The 12,687-nt window shown below is 38.1% G+C and overlaps 1 protein-coding gene across 1 annotated transcript in view; it reads right to left on the reverse strand.

Annotated features, from left to right (window-relative positions):
• GRM3 (glutamate metabotropic receptor 3) overlaps window positions 1–11,689 on the reverse strand; it is a 277,783-nt gene extending 266,094 nt beyond the window's left edge. Inside the window, exon 1 of the mRNA XM_006158745.2 lies at window positions 10,722–11,689. The gene's annotated coding sequence lies outside the window, so the exon portion shown is untranslated. The remainder of the gene's footprint in view (window positions 1–10,721) is intronic.
• Between the last annotated feature and the right edge of the window lie 998 nt (window positions 11,690–12,687).

Raw genomic sequence — 12,687 nt, forward strand, 5'->3', positions numbered from 1 at the left:
AGCATGTATATGGTGTGTAATAAATTGAGGACAGAAACATGTTCACCACCTTCAACACTTAACATATGTTGTGAACGTGTGAAACCCACTCCAATGCTTATTCTGCAGGTATGTACTGATTTGTCTATGACATTCTTTACGTGAGGTGCAGTTTTAAAGAAAAACATGTTGATTAAAAATCAAGCAACAAACAATCCTGTAAATTAGAAAAGACTCTTAACATAGCCAGTGATAGAAGAATTTGTAATTTCCATGTGAGAGATAAGAGTTTATAATCTAAAAAACCTGTAGGTATCAATCATGGTCCATTCAGAAATAGGTAAAATTGTACATAACAATAGCTCATTAGGATGAGACAGAAAAAGAATACTTCTACTCACACACTGTAAGTTTCTCGTAAGATCGTAGTATTGCACTATGCATGAAAAATCAAAGATAAAACAAAATTGGAAACAGATGTTTAAAAGTGAAGACAGGGTAAAACCAGTGATTTAGTGATTTACAGGCTTTACAAAGTTCTTGATTTTAGCCTTTTTTAAAAAATTCATTCCAAAGAAAGATGCAGCCTTAACATTTTGGAGTTTCTTTTGATGATAACGTCTATGATAATATCTTTAAGTGGACTAATATGCAGTGTATTTATACTGGGAAAATTTATTTTGCATGCTGTAATGATACACAGTGATCGAATGTATAGAAAATATATATTAAAACATTTTAAACTTTTTCTCTATTATCTAGTCTTATACAATGAGTAATGGTTATAAGAAACATATAAATTGAAACCTGTGGAGACAACTGCCTATAAAATCACTGGCATCTTGTTTTCTATACAACCTCTTAATTCTCTTGTTTATTGTCTCATGATGTAGTGTGCTTAATGAGAATGAAACTCTAAGTTTTTGTTATTTTCACTGCTATAATCTCTCTAGAATATTGACTGGACATGTAGCAGCATTAATTAGATGATTAATTGAATAAAGAGGGAGAAACCAGAGGAGAAAAACTGCTAAAGATTGAGAGAAGATGATGATAATATGGGTAAGGCTCTGCCAGTAGGAATAGAGAAAAGAAGACACCATACTGTTTAAATTATGAAGGAGGAAACAACAGAGGCCCAACAGAAGGAAATGTCATAGACAATTATGAGATTTTTAATTATTTTCTAAGGAAATGAGGGTGCCCCTCCTAGATCTGGAAATAAGAAGGAAGGAGTTGGGTTGCAGTGGTGTTGGGTATCAGGCTTGGTTATATAGCACTTGCTGTATCCCTGGGAGAGGTCAATGGAGGTGCCCTTATCAGGCAGAGGCATCCTACCCTAGAGGTCAGGAAAGCCAGGTCCTGTTGGAGACAGTGCAGCTTTCCACAAGTTAACATTTTTGTGCCTGAGATCTCTGAGTTTTAGAAATTCAAATTTTTGAAATGTGAGGGAATGTGGTCTGTTTTTTGTTTTTGTTTGATTTGCCTTTGTTTTAGCAAAGTCAATTATTAAGTGAGAATCTGGAATGAATGCAGAGATAGCCTAAACTCTCTAGGAGGCAAGGCTGAGGCTGACTTCCTCCTTCCCTGCTGATGGACCTCCCTTCCTTCTTCAACATTTTTCCCACGTGGCTCCCAGTGCTCCTTAGAAAACTGTCCTTGGCAGTATTTGTGAGGATTGCCAGCTTCAGCTAAGCAACCATTCACTTGAATGAAGTAGAAGCTGAGTGGAGAATTTATAAATGAGCTTCCCCCCCCCAATACTCTGTGGATCCAGAGCACAGTGGGGAGAATTGTGACAAAATAATGTTTTCCATATCCCTAAGCTCATAAGGATATAGCTATAACATCATTTGAGTTTTAGGTGTAGTTAAATAAGTTGAGAAGAGTTTCTGTTCTTAGAACTAGAAATAATGTTTTAATTAATGATACACTTCAAATACTAGGAACTTCTCCTTCTTATGTCTTGATATCACAATTATATAGGATAAAAGATACAAAATGAAAAAAATCCTAATAAGAATATCCAAAATATATGCATTGTATGTGTTTGTATATATTATTGGAATTTATTCTAGGTAATAGAAAAGGATTTTCCTTTGTTATGAAAACAATGTTTCTAGAAAATAAATCTATTCATATAATTCGTGAAAAACGTTCTTTAAAAGTTGGGCTTAATTAATTAATTAATTCTTAGGCTTGAGGAATTTATTTAGACAACTTGTTAATCCAATTAGAATAGACTTGCTGTGGAGAGTAATTTGGTATAAGCAATTCACTGGATGGTTTCTGTATGACAATCATCTTATGTGTAGTTATTATAGACTGAATGTTTCTATCCCTCTAAAATTCATATGCTGTAGGTCTAACCACCAATGATAAAGTATTTGGAGATAGGGTCTTCGAGAGACAATTATGTTTAGCTGAGGTCATTAGGGTGGGTCCCTCAAGATGAGGTTAGTATCCTTATAAGAAAAGAAGACCAGAGTGCTCTCTTCTTGCCACATAAGGACATAGCAAAAAGGCAGCTGGCTGGGGAAAGGGCTCTCATGAAAAACTGAGACTTCTGGCACCTTAATCTTGGACTTTTCGACCTCTAGAATTGTAGGAAATAAATGCTTGTGGCTTAAGCAACCCAGTCATTGGTATTTTGTAATAGCTTCTTTAGCAGACTAAGATGGCAATGATGCTCAAAGTTGGATATGCCCAAAAATAAACTGAAGCTTAATTAATAGGTGGATTTCTAAACCCCAATTTAAACAGTATTTGTTTCAATTTGTCTGGGATGCATCTGTTTCAGAATTCTACATTTTAAGTAAACTTCAAAGTGTTCTGATGCAGGCTCTTCTGGGCAATAATTTGACAAACACGTTTTACAGCAGAGGTAAGCAGATGATGGTTCTTTATTCAATATGTGGGAGGGTGAAAAGGAAAAAGAAAATTGCTTTGACTTTATTTTCTAAGTTTCGTACTGTCTCTACTTCAGATACCCTAACCTTTTCTATCTAAGGAACATGCGAGAACAACCAGTATCCTAACTACATCACATCCAAACAAGCACAAATTCAGGACCTTAGAAGAAAGTGAGGAGAATGAGCACCCTATTACACCTTGGTTTTTCTCCTATCACTGCTTCATTTGTTCAATAACTACAGGGAAAGTTTGTCTCCACTCACATTATTGCATTATGAACATTCAGAAAATTAAACCAAGGGAGAACTCAGAGGCAAAAATGTATGAATTAATTGTTTATTCTATCCACTCCTCACCAAGCTGGTTGACCTTTTCTGAAAATTGAGCCTCTAAATTCAGGGCATATTGGGAGGTTAGTACACTGAGTGGACCTTAAAATAGATGTTATTTTGTATTTCTTGGAAGAAACACTTTAGTTTAAAATTTGGAGAATTTAATGAACCAAATCAGGTACTGGAAAAGATTGCTTGGGAGGTGAGGGAAGTAGAGCTTTTGGCATTCCTTAAAAGATTTTCCCCAAGGGCATGATTTGAGCAAAGTCTATCGGAGAGATGTGTTAGGAATCTAAGTCCCATGCCTTGGCTCCCTATCAATTCTGAAATCAGCTATGGTCTTTAACCAGTATATCTGGACTTAACCAACATCACTGGGATTAATGTAATAGCATGTAGAGGGTCTCTGCTTTTTTCAGGAAAAATAAGATGTTTCAAAATAGAAACAGTTAATTATATTCTCCAGATTCCATTTTCTCCTTGAGGCAAATACAAATCCCAACTGTTTCTGACCTTGTACTGTCATCTCTCAAATTGGCACGTGTGTTGAAGTATCTTGTGAGAGCAATTTCCGTTATGTTGTATTCACCAACACATGGTGTATTGAAACTGTTAAGCAAAACAAAAAATATTACAAATAAACTATCTGCTGTGTATTATTAAAAACCAAGAGAAACCGCCTCTACCAGATGGAGGGACAGATCTGATATCCATTCTTTTTTTCTTTAATGTCTATAAAGTACTCTAATGCAAACAGTAAATCAGAGAAAGCCTCAAGTGAAGACTCCCGTTTCAACTCTCAGTTGTGTGAAAAGAAGTATAAATGCATGCAATCAAGACAGCAGGTTTCCTGTCTGTGGGAAAACACCCAGGCCAGAGAATCAGGGGGTTTGTTTTTTCCTAGAGCATTCCTATTGACTGAGTCTTTGGAATCACCAGCAGATCACTTTGCTTCTCATATTTTTAGTGTGTTTAAAATATGCAGTCCCTGAGCCCTTCCAGTTTTATGCTATTGTATATATAATGGATAAATGCTCCAATCAGCAAAATGCTGACTACGTTTACATAAAGATGAATCATTACTACTTCAGCTGGGTAAAGAAATTTCAAAATTTTACTGGGCTACAAAACATTTTTACCAGATTGTTTTCCTGGTGGGAAGTAGTTAGGTTGTAAAAGGAGAGAAACAGTATTCTTAACAAGCAGAAATGACATTCACCTCCATGCTGGTTATTTCTGAGACTATATTTAGTTTTACAGATTGTGATATTTATTGATATCAAGCTCTCAGGAATTATATTCCTCTCACATTTTCTGACCTGGGGTTTGTTTTTTTTAGCTTGTTAATAAACCTAACATTTTCACAGATATTTCCCTCTCTCTTGATTTTTTTTTCTCTTACTCCTGGTTTACGTGTAAATAATATTTTAGTTTGTATCTTCCACTGGCATTTCTTTGCCTTTCAGAAGGAACTGTTTGTCTAGGGGTGGAAAAAGACCAACCCTGTGGAATTTATTTTGCATTCCCTTTTATTGGTCATTATTCTTTCTCTGTCAAAGTATGTCCCTTTAGTTGGAGTGCAGAAAATTGTCATTGGAGAAATGAAGCCCCTTAATATACATACATTGGGAGGCAATATAGCTGAGTAGTACATAGAATGGGACTTTGAGTAATAAAATAAGTTCTGAATTTCAGTTCTTGCTATGAACTACCTGAACCTGTATAAGTTATATTACCTGACTGAACCTCCGTTTTCTCTTCCACAAAACAGGGTTTATAGTACCTACCTCACAGGGTTTTTGTAGTACTAAGTAAGATAATCCATGTTATGCTGTAGCAGAGTTCTTAGCACAGAGCAATTGGTTAATAATTTTCATCTATTACTATGACATGTCATTAGCTTTGCCACCTCACAGTATCCAGCAATGTCTCCACAGAGCTTTACTGTATATATACTTAAAATCTTAAATTGGAATAAATCTGTTAAATGAAGAAACAAACTTTTTCATTTGGTTGATAATTCTGATAATCTTTACTCTAGAATTTCAAGTTTGGGTTTTGGAGCACCTTCACTTTACATACATTTGTGGGACTTAGTGTTTTAACTTTTTTGAATTTCAAGTTTGGGTTTTGGAGCACCTTCAACTTTACATACATTTGTGGAACTTAGTGTTTTAACTTTTTTTTTTGTCCTCACTGCACACCCTGAATCTAGTTTTGGTCATAATATGAGGGTTTTATTTATTTTTTTAAAGAGGTTTTTGCTATAGTGCTCGCCAGAAAGATAGAGACAGAGATACAGAAAGCAAGAAATCACCTGCCAGGGGAAGGGCCATGCTGCAATCCCTTGTCCTCCATTCTCCTCTCGGGATCCTGGGCACGAACGCACATGCACCCGGCATGAGTTTTAGCCCCTGGTTTTGGGACTCGAACCGTGGTCAACTACGTGGGAGTCCAGCGACATAGCCATTACGCCAACTGCTGGTCCCCATAATATGAGCTTAATAAATATATAGATTGATAAAATATTTCCCTATTAGCTACCTTTTCTTTCTGATGACAGTCTCGTTTTTGGAGGAGTCTTCTCAAATTGTTATACTTTTAGTACTTCCATGCAACATATACAGATTATTTTATTTTTTTAAAACCATGTAACTGATATGGTTTTGAAAATTTCTACTTTTTTGGTGAATATCTATGTTTTTGTAATTGAATTTACATAAGTGTGTGTGTGTGTGTCTAGTATTTGCGTGGGCAATGACAGTGAAGTAAAGGCTGATAAAAAAATTAAAGATGAGAACTACCTTTGGCTTTCTGTGGGAATTCTTTCTCTATATGCAGATTCATTTCCAAATATGGTATTTTAGTCTGTGCTTTTATAGATTATATCTGAATGTTTTCCCAAGTTTATTTTTCTCTTTAAAGTTCAGTGTACAATTTCCAGTTCCATAAAAAGATTGCTCATTTGGTGAGGAAATACTGTATTCTGTGTAGACACAGATTTCTTAGAATGCCTCTCTGTTCCAGGGAGAAATCACAAGTATATTAATGGCTTACTTTTCCTGTACCAAGAACATTGATTTTTCCTTTGTTTCTAAGGAAAATCATTTTGAGGGTACTCACCATGATGTGATGAATGGTACTATAAATACACTTTAGGGCTTCAGGAGGGAGGATACTGGTTTAAAAATTATTTATTGCTGCAGTCAATTTATTCTCTTAAAAAAATTGTTCAGTTTCAGAATGGTCCTTCTTACTGTTTCTTTAACTTAATCCACGTGAATGTTTCTATGTGCTAGCTCGCGCTCAACAAGCAATAAAGATGGCACTAAATTGTGTTTTCAGCTGCTGATTCACCTGACTCTTAGTCCTATATTTTTGGACTTGCCAAGTGTAACCTAGGAATTTATTTTCTGCTTTATAGCATTTACTCCTTTACTTTCTTATAGAACTTGCATTGCAATGCCTGGGACTTGGAGAAACAATTGAGTGGGATGGTTAGTCTACCAAGATCTTTGCTTCAGAATCTTAAAGAAGCCTACAAATGGATGTCTTAGAACCAGATTTTAAGTGAACAAAGTAAAAACCTGTTTTTCTCTTGTGATTATTTCAAGCTTTTCTATTTTTAAAATAACCTTCACATATGGTACCTCCATGTAAATTTAAATATATTCCACATTGATATATGCATAATTTAAACTTACTTTTCATGATACAACACAGTGAAGAGTTTGGCCTTAATTCTTCTGGCTTTTTCAGATTGTTTCAGTATGAAGGAACCACTGCAAATTCTAACAGAATCAATATATTGTTTTTACATTCTCATCTAAACTGTATACACAACTATATTCTTAGCACATTCTATTAATTGTGGAAATCATTTTAATTCCAATGGTGGAATTTACATGATAACAGTTCCTGGGGTTCAGTGGAGCATCAGACCAGCATGTCACAGAATTCCCTTGTAGTGTGGGCGTTGACAGAGTTCTGTTGACAACAAATTTGCAAAGAAAATGTCTCATAAATGTGCACCCACACAGAACATTGCTTAGAAGGAATCATTTCAATATTCACATAGGTCATTAAGGCCTGAGAGGGCAGTTTCCTCATTCTTACATTAATGTAATAAGTTATTATGAATGTATAGTCATACTACATTGATATTCATGACCTAAGAGATTTGTCTTAAATATTTAGTAAAGATGTCTGGATATAGAACTGTCACCCTTTGTTCTCTTCTCAAAGTGTTCAAAGCTTTTGTATTTTCTAAGTCCTGTTTAAATGTTGGATGAAGATTCTAAATCAGGTAAGAGAGTGGACTAGTCCAGAAGAGTTATAATGGAGAGAGAGTAACAAGGTAAAATAGAATCAGGGAAAAAATTAGGCTGGATATCACAACAAAGTTCTTAATAGGGAGAACCATTAGACTGTGAAATAGTCTTTCAAAGACTCTGAAAGAAGTCATTAACGTGAGCCATTTAAAATCAGACTGGACTAAAGTACTACAAAACACAGTAGGCTATGGGGACCAAGCCTACATTAGAAGTGGAAGGAGGGGGATGACCTAATAGTTTCTACTGTTTCAGTGATTACTATGATTGTACTCATTTTATGTGTTCAGTCTTAGTAGATCATTTTCTGTCACTTAATGCTACTTCTTGGGAGTAATTTCAACAAATTCATCTAATGCAAAATTGGATGCAGTTAGTGGAGTCTCAAAAGAGGCGAGTACACATAATAACTCAGTATAAAACTGGAAAGTGAGACAACGATGAGTAAATATCTATTCCGTCTTTGTGAGTTACTCCTAGAGAAAACAAGGCTCATGCTGGAACTCTGGCCTCATTCCAACATGCATGAAAGCACCCTGCCCTCCTGGTTTCTCAGTAGACCTTGAGTATTAATTTCCATTTCTTCTGTTTAATAGGATCTTAGGATGCTATTGAGTCCAGGAAAATGAATGGAATCATTTCATTTGTAAGTCAACAGGTAATTTTTAACAGGAGGAAGCTAGACCCCTAGAAAACGCCATATTTCATTTAAGCAACTGATCAGTATTAGAGAAATGGATACGAGAAGATGGTTTAATGTGGAAAAAAAAAAGAGAGAGATAGAGAGAATTTGACATGCAATAAAGAAAAGAAAAATGTACCCAGGGTAGTTGTAAAATGTTACTGCTGAGACTCTTTGGTTTGAACTAAGACCATTCTCAATTTTGTCTGGTTCCAATTTACCACCTGTCATGAAGTAGAGAAGTGAGACTGATGATTTATTGATAGTTATCTCAGATTTTCCATTCAATAACATTCAATAATTTAAATAAAAATACAGATCATTCAATAGTCTTTATTTTTTCAGCTTACTAATTTTAATTGTAGTGAGGTAACACCAAAGATGGGCTTATCATTTTGATATTTGGTAATGCTCTAATTTACACTCACTTCTTTTCATATGTACACTATAACTTCTAAAACAGTGCCTCATTTACAAATACTCTTCTCATTTATAATATTATATGTTTATATAGCTCTCTATATATGTTCTTGATTTATTGAACACATATTCCTAAAGTATGACAAGTACCATTCAATTTAAATTGATAAAGAGAAGTGTCTCTTTCCTCCAAGCCCCAGGTTAGCTTATTCCTTCTGGCATATTTCTCTATGATTTAGGTTTCACATTTTGTTGGTAATAGTCTAGTTTGCAGGTTTTATACCTAGGATTTTTTGGGGGAGAGAGGGTTTATCACTACTACAATGTATTCTTACTATATCCTTCTTTTGAGAATAATAAATATAGGTATTCTGTACTTTTCATTGTTTTATTTGTAAAGGCATAAGTTCAAAGAATTCCTTTCCTCATTTTCCATACTGAACACCTGTGTTACTCTGAACATCAGTCAGGAAAGCCTTAGGGAATGTCTGTTCAAAGCATGGGTGTTTTCTTTTTGGATGATCAGAACCTAGAGGGATGGACAGTAACTACAGGTGTGGGGAATCTTTGTAAATATAGGGCATTGCCATTATGAACAGGAAAATATCACTTTATTCAGGCCTGCTGTATAAAAGCTCCCAAATCTATTCAAGTTCTATTGGCTGTTTTTAGGAAAAAGGCAAAGAGCAATATAAAATTAAAACTAATTAGTGCTCTAAACATCTTCGGTGGGAACTATTATCCACAGGAGTTTAGTATAATGGCAATCTAGATGTTTTCAGTTATGTTTATACTGAATATACTTATGCAAACAATTAAAGTTTAGGTAGCAGCTTTAATATGTGTGATCAAATAAACCAAAGCAGACTTGGACTTAGGTAAATGAATAGTATTTCTTTCCAATGAAGGCTGATGTTTCCCCCCTGAAAGAAACATTATAACTCTACTGGGCAGTTCTAAGAGACAATAACCAAAGAAATTAAAGCAAAGAAACTCAAAGTAGTAAACTATTGTTGAGGACCTTAAACATACTAACCTCAATTCACATTAACCTGAACTTCATATATAGTAGTATGTAACTATCTTTAAATATAGCCTGAATATTTCTATTACTATTCAAATAGCAGTAGATCTATAAGTACATTAGTTGAGTACTTGGCTATAGATTTTGCGAAGTGTACAGTTTTATTCATTTTCAAAATGTATAAAGTCCTAAAATACTTAAAAAGCAGGAACTTGTCCCCTTAGTGTATCTATCTAAAAGTGTTATATCCTATACAATCTTCCATGTTTGTTAACCCAAGGAAGAAGTGGAAGGAAATCTAAATGACATCCTTAAGAAACAAGCTTATTGGATATATTAGCTAGTCTATTTTTGGATCATGAATCTCCCGCCCTGAGTTATCCCACTGTCAGATAAGAAAATGGAACAGGATCGATGAAATGATATGCTCCCAAGCCGATGTCTGATTTTTTGCTCAAGCCAAAAAAAAAGGGGGGGGGAGGGGTAGATAAAGGGCATGGAGTTAGGGCTCCTGTCCAAACGTGCATGCAGGAGGGCGAACCTCTGGCTGCAGAGCTTCTCCGGGCTGCACCACGGACTAGGTTCCGTTGACCGCTGCCCACCTCTCCTGGCAACCTCCACACCCACATGAAACCGCCCGTGTGTCAGCCAGTCACTGCACGGTTTCCTGTGCACAAAGGCACATGAGCCCCCAAATAGAAACGAACCCTGAGCCCAGAGCTGAGCTGGAAGTGGTTGGCTAATGAGACTGGTCTCTCCAGGGGTCTGTGAGTGCCAGTGTTAGTTCTTCCACCTCTCACACCCTGGCCGCAGATCTGTGCCCTGAACCCACCGCCTCCTGTGCGCACACACACAAACTCCCACTCACGCACACCTACAACCCCTCTGCCCCGCAACCTCCCCACCCCCGACAGAACTATGGAGACGGGTCCCTGCTCTGCCTCAACTTTCCCGGCTGCACCTGCCCCACGCGGCACCCGAGCTTCCGCGCCCTCGCTGGGCGCCCTCCAGAGGGACACGTCCTCCTCTGGGCCCCTTACCTTGCACTGACAACTCCTGGCAGGAACTGGAGCTGACCGTGGTGGCAGCCGCGGCGCTGAGCCTGCACCCAGGCTCTGGCTCATGGTTGGTCCTCCTCATCCGACACAAAAGAGGTAGCTTGCTGGCTTTGTCCTTTCCAAATCCAAGGGAGAACTTATTTTGCCCTCGAAATGGCCAACTTGTGCGCACAGCTTCCTGTCACAGTGCCCCCTACCCCCGCCCGCTCCCGGCTGCACGCTGGACCACTGCCCGGTGGCAGAGCATCCAGGCCTCCGAGTCAGTGGGGAGTGGGAAAAGGGAGGGGTGGAGGAGAAGAGAGGGAGGAGGTTGGGGAAAGGGGGACCCAGTGGTCTTCCGCAGAGGGGAGGAGAACACTTCCCAGGCGAGTCCCCCTTCTTCTCTTTACAGGCAAACCCACTTCCTAGGCGTGGAGGCAACTTTCCTTCACCTTGGCCAGGCTCAAGCCTTTGCATCTAATTGGGACTCTCAGCAGAGGCACGGACCTTCTGCTGGCTTCCTCCCATTCTCATTCTCTTTCTCCTTTCCCTCTCCCCCTCCCCCTTCTGCTCCTTTTATAGGGGTGTATCTGCAGAGTCTTCAGTGAGCCAGGGTACCTAGCCGAGAGGAAAGCTGTAGGAAAGCCAGGGGGGCGTTTTTTTGCTGGCTGCTTTGTCTTTCTCTGTGTGAGATCCTTAGGTAGTGCATGCAAAGGTCGGAGAATTTCGGAGGAGTGGGGTGAAGGGGCGTGGGGTGGTGAAGGGGCGTGGGGCGATGGAGAAGGCAAGAGATCCAACTTTGAACCTGTGCTAGAGATCGCAGTTTGCGGGTGAGCAGGGACTAACGTTGTCAGCCCTTGGAGGAACTCTCCTCTTGTCCGAGTGCGACCGACTGACAGCATGCAGGAAGAGACTGGAAGAGTGGGAGCAGAGAGCGAGCGAGCCTGGGAAGCGGGTGCGCAGCTCTGCCCCACGCGAGGTTCAACTGCACATTGTGAGCCCCTGGAGAGGGCTTGTGCAGAACAATCTCTGGGTCAGGCGGGAGGGAGACGCTCCTGTTTCCTAGCAACCCTCATCAATCTTCTCAAGAGAGCTCCTCTAAAGGAATTCGATTGGACAGCCCCTGGAGAGAAGCCACGCCCCTTCAAGAATGCAAGGCTGCTGCTTTTTCGCATTCTCCCAAATTTCTTGGGTGGAATAAGATTAGAGGGGAGTGCTGAATTATCATTCTTCATATCCTCCCCTGCTACCATACGGCCCCCTTACAGCTAGCCCCCTCCACCCCCTCATTAGTCCTTTTCTAGTCCTACTGTGGTTAGCAGACGATGTTCTCTCTCGGAATCCTCTTCTTTCTGCTTAAAATTAAATAAATAAATAAGAACCTTAAATCGGTGACGTAGGCACAAAAGAAAAAAGGCACAAGGAAATAGCTTTAATAGGCTGCCAGCTACAGATAAAATCTTAAAGGTAAAATTCTAAGGTTCTTTCTATGTTTAGGAACACATTGTATTTAATTCCAAGATGGAAACTTCATGAATTTTTTTCCACCCTGATGTACTAACTTTGTAGTAATCAAGGACTGAGTTGTGTGAACCCAGACACAATTAAACTTAATGCTTTAAATGTTCTATTTATTCTTTAATATTTAATGTTAAGTTAATAATTGCTGTCTTTTGTAACCCTGCCAGAACATTTAAACATTTAAACATAAATAATTTTAGCACTGGTTCTTTAAGAGGGCTAGCAATACACACATGGCTTGTGTATTTCATTGTGAACCCTGCCAACCCAGAAATTTGAATATATTAAAATTAAAATATTATTGAATAGGAAAATGCTAAAAATGCCAGAAGTATCCCTTCCAACACCATTCTTTCTGCAATGGAATAGCATTTCCAAAATAAAGGTAAATTAGTCTTCCTTTATGTTTTATTACTATTATCTAAAATACTGTTCACCACAAATACAT

The sequence above is a fragment of the Tupaia chinensis genome, unplaced genomic scaffold (genome assembly GCF_000334495.1).
Source record: "Tupaia chinensis unplaced genomic scaffold, TupChi_1.0 Scaffold000606_1, whole genome shotgun sequence".
Taxonomy (NCBI): domain Eukaryota; kingdom Metazoa; phylum Chordata; class Mammalia; order Scandentia; family Tupaiidae; genus Tupaia; species Tupaia belangeri.